The sequence below is a fragment of the Megalopta genalis genome, unplaced genomic scaffold, assembly GCF_051020955.1.
Source record: "Megalopta genalis isolate 19385.01 unplaced genomic scaffold, iyMegGena1_principal scaffold0066, whole genome shotgun sequence".
Classification (NCBI taxonomy): domain Eukaryota; kingdom Metazoa; phylum Arthropoda; class Insecta; order Hymenoptera; family Halictidae; genus Megalopta; species Megalopta genalis.
The window spans coordinates 502,914-511,252 of record NW_027476135.1 but is presented as its reverse complement, the minus strand read 5'-3'; positions in this window follow the sequence as shown (position 1 = coordinate 511,252).

Genomic DNA, 8,339 nt, shown 5'->3' with positions numbered 1-8,339 from the left:
ACAAAAAGATTGTTAATCTGCTGGAGTGTAGCGGTTCCCCGGCGTGGAATATATGAAAAATTCTAAAACAGTACGGTAAAAGAAATGGATAAAGCTGGAAAGGGAAATTTGATTTTTATCAAGAAATGGAGCCGTTGTTTTGTTACTCGAAGTTCTAAGTTTGCGGATGTCAATTCAGTGTTCCGCTCAAATGTTTGTATGCAAAATGGCTGATTGCATTTCGAGGCGAGCAAGTATTTGATTTATTAAAATAGAAATACTTTCAAGAATCGTTTACGCGAATGTCAATTTTATTTTTGGAATGTTTGTTGCGTTAATATATCTTGTCGAAAAATTTAAGTCAAATTTGAATAGTTACGCATAAAATCAATTTTAAAGTATAACAATTAAGACAGCATTTAATTAAAGCATATGTAATGATGCGTATATAGAACAAATAAATAAAGCATAAACAATTATGTTTATACAAAATGAATTTGAAATAAGGCGTCACTAAAATTACATGTAGATATGTATATTTTCGAGAAGACATTAATAATTATGTACATATAGAGTAAATTAGAAATAAAATATGAATAATTGTATAAAATATATCGTATAAAATATACCCTGAATAAAATATAAATAATTACGTATGTGTATATAGAATAAATCGTATAAAAGATATAAATAATTGTGTACATGTAAAAAGAGTTCTAAATGAACTATAAATAATTATGTATATAAACTATAAATATTGAATAAACTCAAAATAAAACTAGATTATTATACACAAAATAAATGAATTGAATGCAACAAATTTAAATTTTGTAATTTTTAATCTAATATTACTGCACATTAAATCTCGTTGAAATACTCATGTTAGATTTCGATGGTAATATATGAGAAAATTTGCGCGATTAAAATCAATGCAGTCTGCAGCAACAACAGTTAGTATGATATGCATGCCAATGTATTCACGCAGAGCGAAGAGAATCTCAATCCACAGGAAATAAAAACCAAACTCACTTTTGTATTCGAAAAAAGCATTCGATTATCGGCTCTAGCTGAATCATTTATATCCGATAACGAAACGAAAATATGACAACGCAGGAGCGAAGGATTAATATTTTTCCAGAACTTCTGGATAACCCTAATCTCACGGAAAGCTTGCAAATTTTGTATCAAACTTCTCATCATTCATTTTATAAAAGTTATTTAAACATTTTATAAGAATTATAGAAACATTTTCTAAGAATTATAACTACATTTTGTAAGAATTACAACTACATTTTGTAAGAATTATAACTACATTTTATTAATCGAGGAAACATTTTCTAAAAATGATAGAAACATGATAAGAGGTATGGAAGTGAGAGACACAGGTTAATTACTTAACACAACGTGGTTTAATAAACATTAGTACAAAACGTGGCTAGCGTGCACATGGGTCCCACAGACTGTGACCATAAGAAACAAGCAGAGTGGTACGCGGTGGACGCGCCGGTGACGCGTCGGCGACGACCTCGGGGCGGCCAGGATGAGGCACTAAGGGATACGAAGATATCCCTAACAAAACATTTAATAAAGATTATAAAAACATCTTACCAAAATTATAAACGCATTTCACAAAAATCATAAAAAATTTTATATACAAAATTATATATTTGATAATCGTCGTATTTATAGAATATCATTCGTAAACAATTCTATTATAACATTATAATATAATTATTTAGTCTAATCGTATTATAATAACATTACAATTATAAAACATATCTAATTAGATATGTCTAATTATAAAATTCGACAGATTTACTTATTATTCATTTAGTTACTCATTTATTATTAGTGCTGGTTCCTAAATTCAAGAAAACATATAAATTAACAAAGGATTAACAGCGTTTTTATTTTATTTTTATAATGAAAAATCTTTTCGATGATAAAGGAAATTCTCCAATTTTAATTTTTGTAATATGATGTACGAGGACGAGAATTTCCATGAATATTGTAATTATGTAATGTATTATTAAGTGTTTTATTCAGTCACGTGGGAACAGAAATGAGAGATTAATGAAATTAAACGGTTAACATTAAAAGAATGGTATCAATGGAATACTGTTCGAGTCATTGCAATTGGAAATTAGATCGTGAGCAGGTATTTATGCAATATTATATAACAGGCCTGTTTTAGGAAATATTTTAAGACATTCGTCCAGATAAAATATTTAACGAAACATTGATTAGGAAATTAAATATGCTACAATTTTTTTAACGACATTAAATTTAAAAAATTAACTGTTATTGGCAGCCTTTATTATACGAACTGGTGTCACAGTCTAAATCAAGCTTTATACGACATACTATTGTGTTCAATAGTACAGATGTAGTATAATTATATACTATATCTGTATTATTGAATACAAAACAGTGTAATAAAAAAATTTAAGTAACTGTAAAAACACTCGAAACTTCAATGCGAAAGTATGGATTGAAATAAAATTATTATTATTATTGTTATTATTATTAATACTGAATATAATCTTATTTATTACACAAATCAATAAACACTGATTACTATATCTGAAAAATACAATAACGATGCTGCTGAACACTACAGGGTACCCCAAAATCTGCTGTATAAGTAATACTAATTATACTGCTTGTATAACTAATACTAAGTAATTGTTCCATTATGCAAACGTCCACGTTGTTATAATTAATTCGCATAACCGAAGTTCTACTGTACAAAATAATTATCCAAATAAAATAGACTTTTAAACAATGTCGTACGCCATTATGGTTGTCGGTTTTGCCGCGTCGACGTTACAATTATTAGAACAAGAAATTGATCAAAAACACCAATTAAACATTTTTCAACGTCGACGTTCAGCGTTCGGACGCGGAAAAAAAATTGATTCTTGGATCTGGAGAAGCGAGGACGGTGTTCGTTTGATCAACAAACTGTTGAGAGATTTCAATACACCGTAGATCGAGCCACAGCTGACCGGGCAGAAGTTGGTTTCGTCGGTCGTTTCCGTTCACCTTAAGCTGTTCTGCGATTCCGCGCAGGGATTATTTCTTTCATCCGCAACGTACGGATACTTTCTCCACCCTCTGTGTGTCTGTAAAACTAAGTCTCAATCTCGGGTTCTTCCTTTCATCGGAAACCATGAACTTTTCTTATCTCCGCCGGGTTTTGATTGGAACTACGCCGTCGGAACGGAGAGAACAGCTGCGACGTAGCACGTGTCAGATCGTTTCTATTAAGGGGACTTATCCAGTTGTCTATCCAAAAGGAACAGCTACATTTTCGCCGTTCATATTGTTGGGAAAACGATCTCGCATTTACTCGTGTGAGTCTTTTTTATTTTTCAACAGATTTTTAATATTTATGATTTTTACAGAACAAATCGCATTGTTCTCAATCATGTCAATTTTTTCGTTGTTTTTAATTTCAGAGTAGTTTAATTTGTTGCGTAAACCGTAGCGAGACACAGCTCATTTTTTAACATCGATATTGTTGTCTTGTCTTTATTTGTGTGAGTTTTCCTATTATTAAGCAGATTTTTAATATTCACGATTTTTTTAAATTAAATCGCATTGTTCCTAATCATGTCTAGTTTTCTTGCCGTTCTTTACTTCGAAGTAGATTAATTTATTGCATAAACCGTAGCGAGACAGAGCTCATATTTTAACTTCGACATTGCTGGAACAATTATTTTGTCTTTACAAAATGCGAGTTTTTTTATTTTGAGTGGATTTTTAATATTTATGATATTTGAAAAACAAATCGCATTGTTCTTAATCGTGTCAACCTTTTTCGTTGTTTTTCACTTCGTTGATTAATAGTTGCAAGAATTATTTTGTTTTAACTTGTACCAAATTTAAACTTTTACGGTGTTTTTTAATGTTTCTGGTTTTTCATTTTGACGTAGACTAGTTTGTTGCATAAATTATAGTGGAACACAGTCCTTGTTTTAACGTCAACATTGTTGCAAGAGTCATTTCCTGTTTCAATAAGTTTTTTGTAGTTTCTTTAATTTTGTAGATATTTTTAAACATTGCAACTTCTACATTATTGGAATAAATTATTTTGTTCTCAATTGTGTCAATTTTGTAACAGTTTGTTGCATAAATCATAACAGGGCACAACTATTTTTTCAAGTCCCGCATTATTAGAAAAATTATTTTGATTTTATTTACATTAAATTTTGTGTCACTTTCAATCGCTCTAATTGTAATATTATTAATTGGACTTGTCTAATGTTTCAATAATCAGTAATCTCTAAAAGCATATAAAATTAATTCGTATACGATAACAGTTATTGTAAATGAATCTGTATTCTATTTGCATAATAACAATAATATTTAATCAAATTTAACGACTATTACAGTATTCATAACTGACGATAAAAATACATGGAAACAGTAATTACTATTCTATTTAAAGTAGATAAGAATTCATTATTCTGTTGTAATTCTTTTAAATTCAAATTTTAATATATCAGGATTACCAGCTATACATTATTAACCTTTAAATATGATGTTAGTAAAAATAGTTATCATTGTTTGTAGGGTGCACGTCGAGTATACCCAATACTAAAACTCCGCGATTACAAAATCTCTCGGGTTGTAAGGCCAATTACGCTGAGCGACGGAATTAATTAGTATCGCTGTTCGTCTAATTAAAGATGAACAGCTGTTTTATTTTAACTGACACTTACTGAGCGAACAAGACACAAGACACCAATGGCCGATGACTAATGACACAATGACTCATAATTCATGACCAATGACAAAGAGAAGAATCGGTTTCGAGCTTTTATACCGTTTCGTGGACAGAAGACTAGAAATTGATTGACCAGTGACGCGATGAAAGGGGATGTAAAAGTGACGTAGCACGCAGTGCCGCAGGTAGCAAGAAACACTGGACGGGCGACCGAAGCGGTGCGTGCTAACGACCCTGTTATAAAAAATGCTGCCGATGAGGCGTGCTTTACTCGAAAATGCAGAAATGACTTTATTGCCGGAAAGAAGACGGCTCGAAAAAATCATAAACTTAGAAACTGCAATTGTTCCGCGTTAAAAGTATTATAGAAGCTATCTATATTAATAAAGCATACGCGGCTCGACCGCTTGACCCAATACCGTCGGGGCATAAGCATACAAAAGATTCCGAAAATTACCAAACGACACCATCTGTACTGCAAGCGTCTTTCCACACACAAATAAGCGACCGTAACGATAGTATCTAATTATCCGAAAAGCCGTTATTTCCTGCCTGTAAGGTAATGAAAGTACATGTTTCAAAGCTCTTAGGTTTTTATATTTATAAATTACAGTAGGCATAATCTTATGTGTGCCTAACGCATTTGCACATAAGCCAATTGTAATTCTATCTTTTTTCGCCTCATGTCCACTAAGACTTTTTGTTCCGCGTTAAAAGTATATAGAAGCTACCTATAGTAATAAAGCATACGTGGCTCGACCGCTCGACCCAACACCGTCCCTACCATACAATAGATTCCGAAAATTACCAAACGACTCTATCTGTACTGCAAGCGTCTTTCCACAAACAAATAAGCGACCGTAATAATAGTATCTAATTATACCGAAAAGCCGTTATTTCCTGCCTGTAATATTTCCTTCAACGCTGCCTACATCTGGTCGCCAAAATTCTCTCACCGTCACGTATTCCCGTTACCTTCTCCACAACTCCGATTACCCAAGGCAATATCTTTTTCCCCAGTCTTATTACCTACGACGATCAACCTTCGAGACAGGCGGATTCTTTGCGAGATTCACTCGCACGTACGATTCATACCTGCAAGTGACTATTAGTTCGGGGTGGTCACTTTTTCCCTTGTTCACAATTTTTTAACCGATCATTCTAGATCCGGATAACTTGAAAAAACATTGAATCCGAGTGTCTCATTAAAAACTTCACACCGCTAACGATTCTTCTTAAAAAACAAAACAGACAACGAACGGACAGATAATAACCAGACATCAACGCGTAAAGACTTCGGTCAAGATTACATCGATAGTCTCACCATCAACTCAATTCATTCTAAGCCAAGTACAGTTAGTCACCCTAGCGTTAAAAATTGTTATGTTATGTTAAAACATAGTGTTATTGATATCAGTCAGTGTTAAAACCATTCTTTATCAATCTACTATCCGTATCACTCGAAAGAGTCATAGGGAATCGCGCAGACTCGGTGTCATACACGATTGAATCGGAGACTTACGACCTCCGTAGATCTAACAGTTCACTGTTCGATCTTATCGGGAAAACGTGAATAAACAGCACTAAAGAAGGCTATGGCTCTACGAAATTGAAAGCCTAATGAGTGACCTTTTGTCGATTGCACGTCGTTCGATTCCCCATTAATAAAATGATTTTTTAGGGATTTCTGCTAGAAATAATCGTTTCTATTATTAAGGTCTTTGTACAATACAATAAAAACTGGTCATGCTGATTAACAATTTAATCATTAACAATTTAACAATTTAACAATCAACTGATTAACAATTTATAACAAATTAATTAAGAACTATAATTCTCTTAAATTCGAAGCTAAATGCACAAGAATTGTCATCGATACGTTTTTAGCCTCCAAATTTCATATTACAAAAAGCAGCCATCATTATTTCACCGGTGAAAAATAATTCTCATTATTGAAAGTGACAATTGCCAAACTAATGAATCTAATCCCGACTACTAAGAATTGAAATTGCCAATCTGTTAAATATAATCCCCATTATTGAAAGTGACAATTGCCAAAGTATTAAAAATAATTCCCAATATTGAAAGTGATAATTGCCAATCTAGTCAAAATAATCCCCACTATTGAAAACAGTAATTGCCAATCTATTAAATGTAATCTTCACTATTGAAAATAACAGTTGCCAATCTATTAAAAATAATTCCCAGTATTGAAAGTATAAATTGCCAATCTATTAAAAATAATTCCCAATATTGAAAGCGACAATTTCCAATCTAGACAAAATAATTCCCAATATTGAAAGAGACAATTTCTAATCTAGTCAAAATAATTCCTAATGTTGAAAGTAACAGTTGCCAATCCTTTAAAAATAATTCCCAACATTGAAAGTAACTAGTAAAGTAACTAACTTACATAATAAAAATAATATCCACTATAAAACACAATTGCCAATCCACTAAAAATAATATCCACTATTTTAAAGTAACAATTACTAAAAGTAATCCCCATTATTCCCATTAAAAGCAAAAACCACCAACTCTGTGAAAATAATTCACTAGACTCTTTCTATTGTAGTCTTCGGACTGTCGAGTAACAGGCATGATATCGATCTCCAGAGTTTGTGTGGTCATTTCCTCCGGCAGATCATAATCGATATGACTTAGGAATATCCCGTCGTTCGCGTTCATTGGAACATTTTTTTCATCCACGGTATCCTTCTTCTCCTTAGCCTCGTCATCAATTTGTCAGCCAACCTCATGTTCCTAAACTGATCGCCTTGGCCGAACCTGTTAGCCATCTTGAAGTCCTTGGGCTGAGCATCTTGATGCTGCCGGAACCTACCAGCCATCTTAGAGTCCCTAAGTTGATTCCCTTGGACATGTACAAGCTCGTGAGTCATTCTAGGGTCCTGAAGTTGATTATGGTTTTGCGCCATCCTCGACTCCCTGGACTGGTTCCCTGGCAATACGCTAAGTCTCTGCGCCATTCTGCTGTCCCGAGTTTGATCTTTCTGAGGTTTACCGACTCTGAGGTCCCTAGACTGATCTTCCAGCAACTCGACAAGTCCCTGGCTCAACACAGCCCCAAGATGTTGACTTTTCTGGGTTCGCTTGGTCTATCGGTAATCCTGGATTCCTTGGATCGATCAACTCGGTTCTATTCAACTGTACTGCTGGTCTCCTAAGATCGAAAACGTCTGTCCTCGAATCAAACTGTTTTCTGGGATAGTCCGAGTGGTAAAGAGGAACAGGATCCTCCTCACTGGAGTCGTCGTCGTATTTGTCAGCTCGGAGGACCATCGATGTTCCCGTATTAAAGTCCTCGAAAATTGATTTCGATGGATCAGATAGATCATAGTTGAGGAATCCACGATTCACCGATGTGAAATTAGGCTCTGCCGGATCGAAGAGGTCGAGCTTCCTCAATTGAGCCTTGGAGCCTAGGTCAAGGGGTTGAAATGGTCCACTGGAGCCTGAGCGAAGGGGTTGAAATGGTCCATTGTTGCCTGGGTCAAGGGGTTGAAACGGTCCATTGAGGCCTGGGTCAAGGGGTTGAAACATTCCATTGGAGCCTGGGCGAAGGGGTTGAAACGGTCCATTGGAACCTGGACCAAGGGGTTGAAATTGT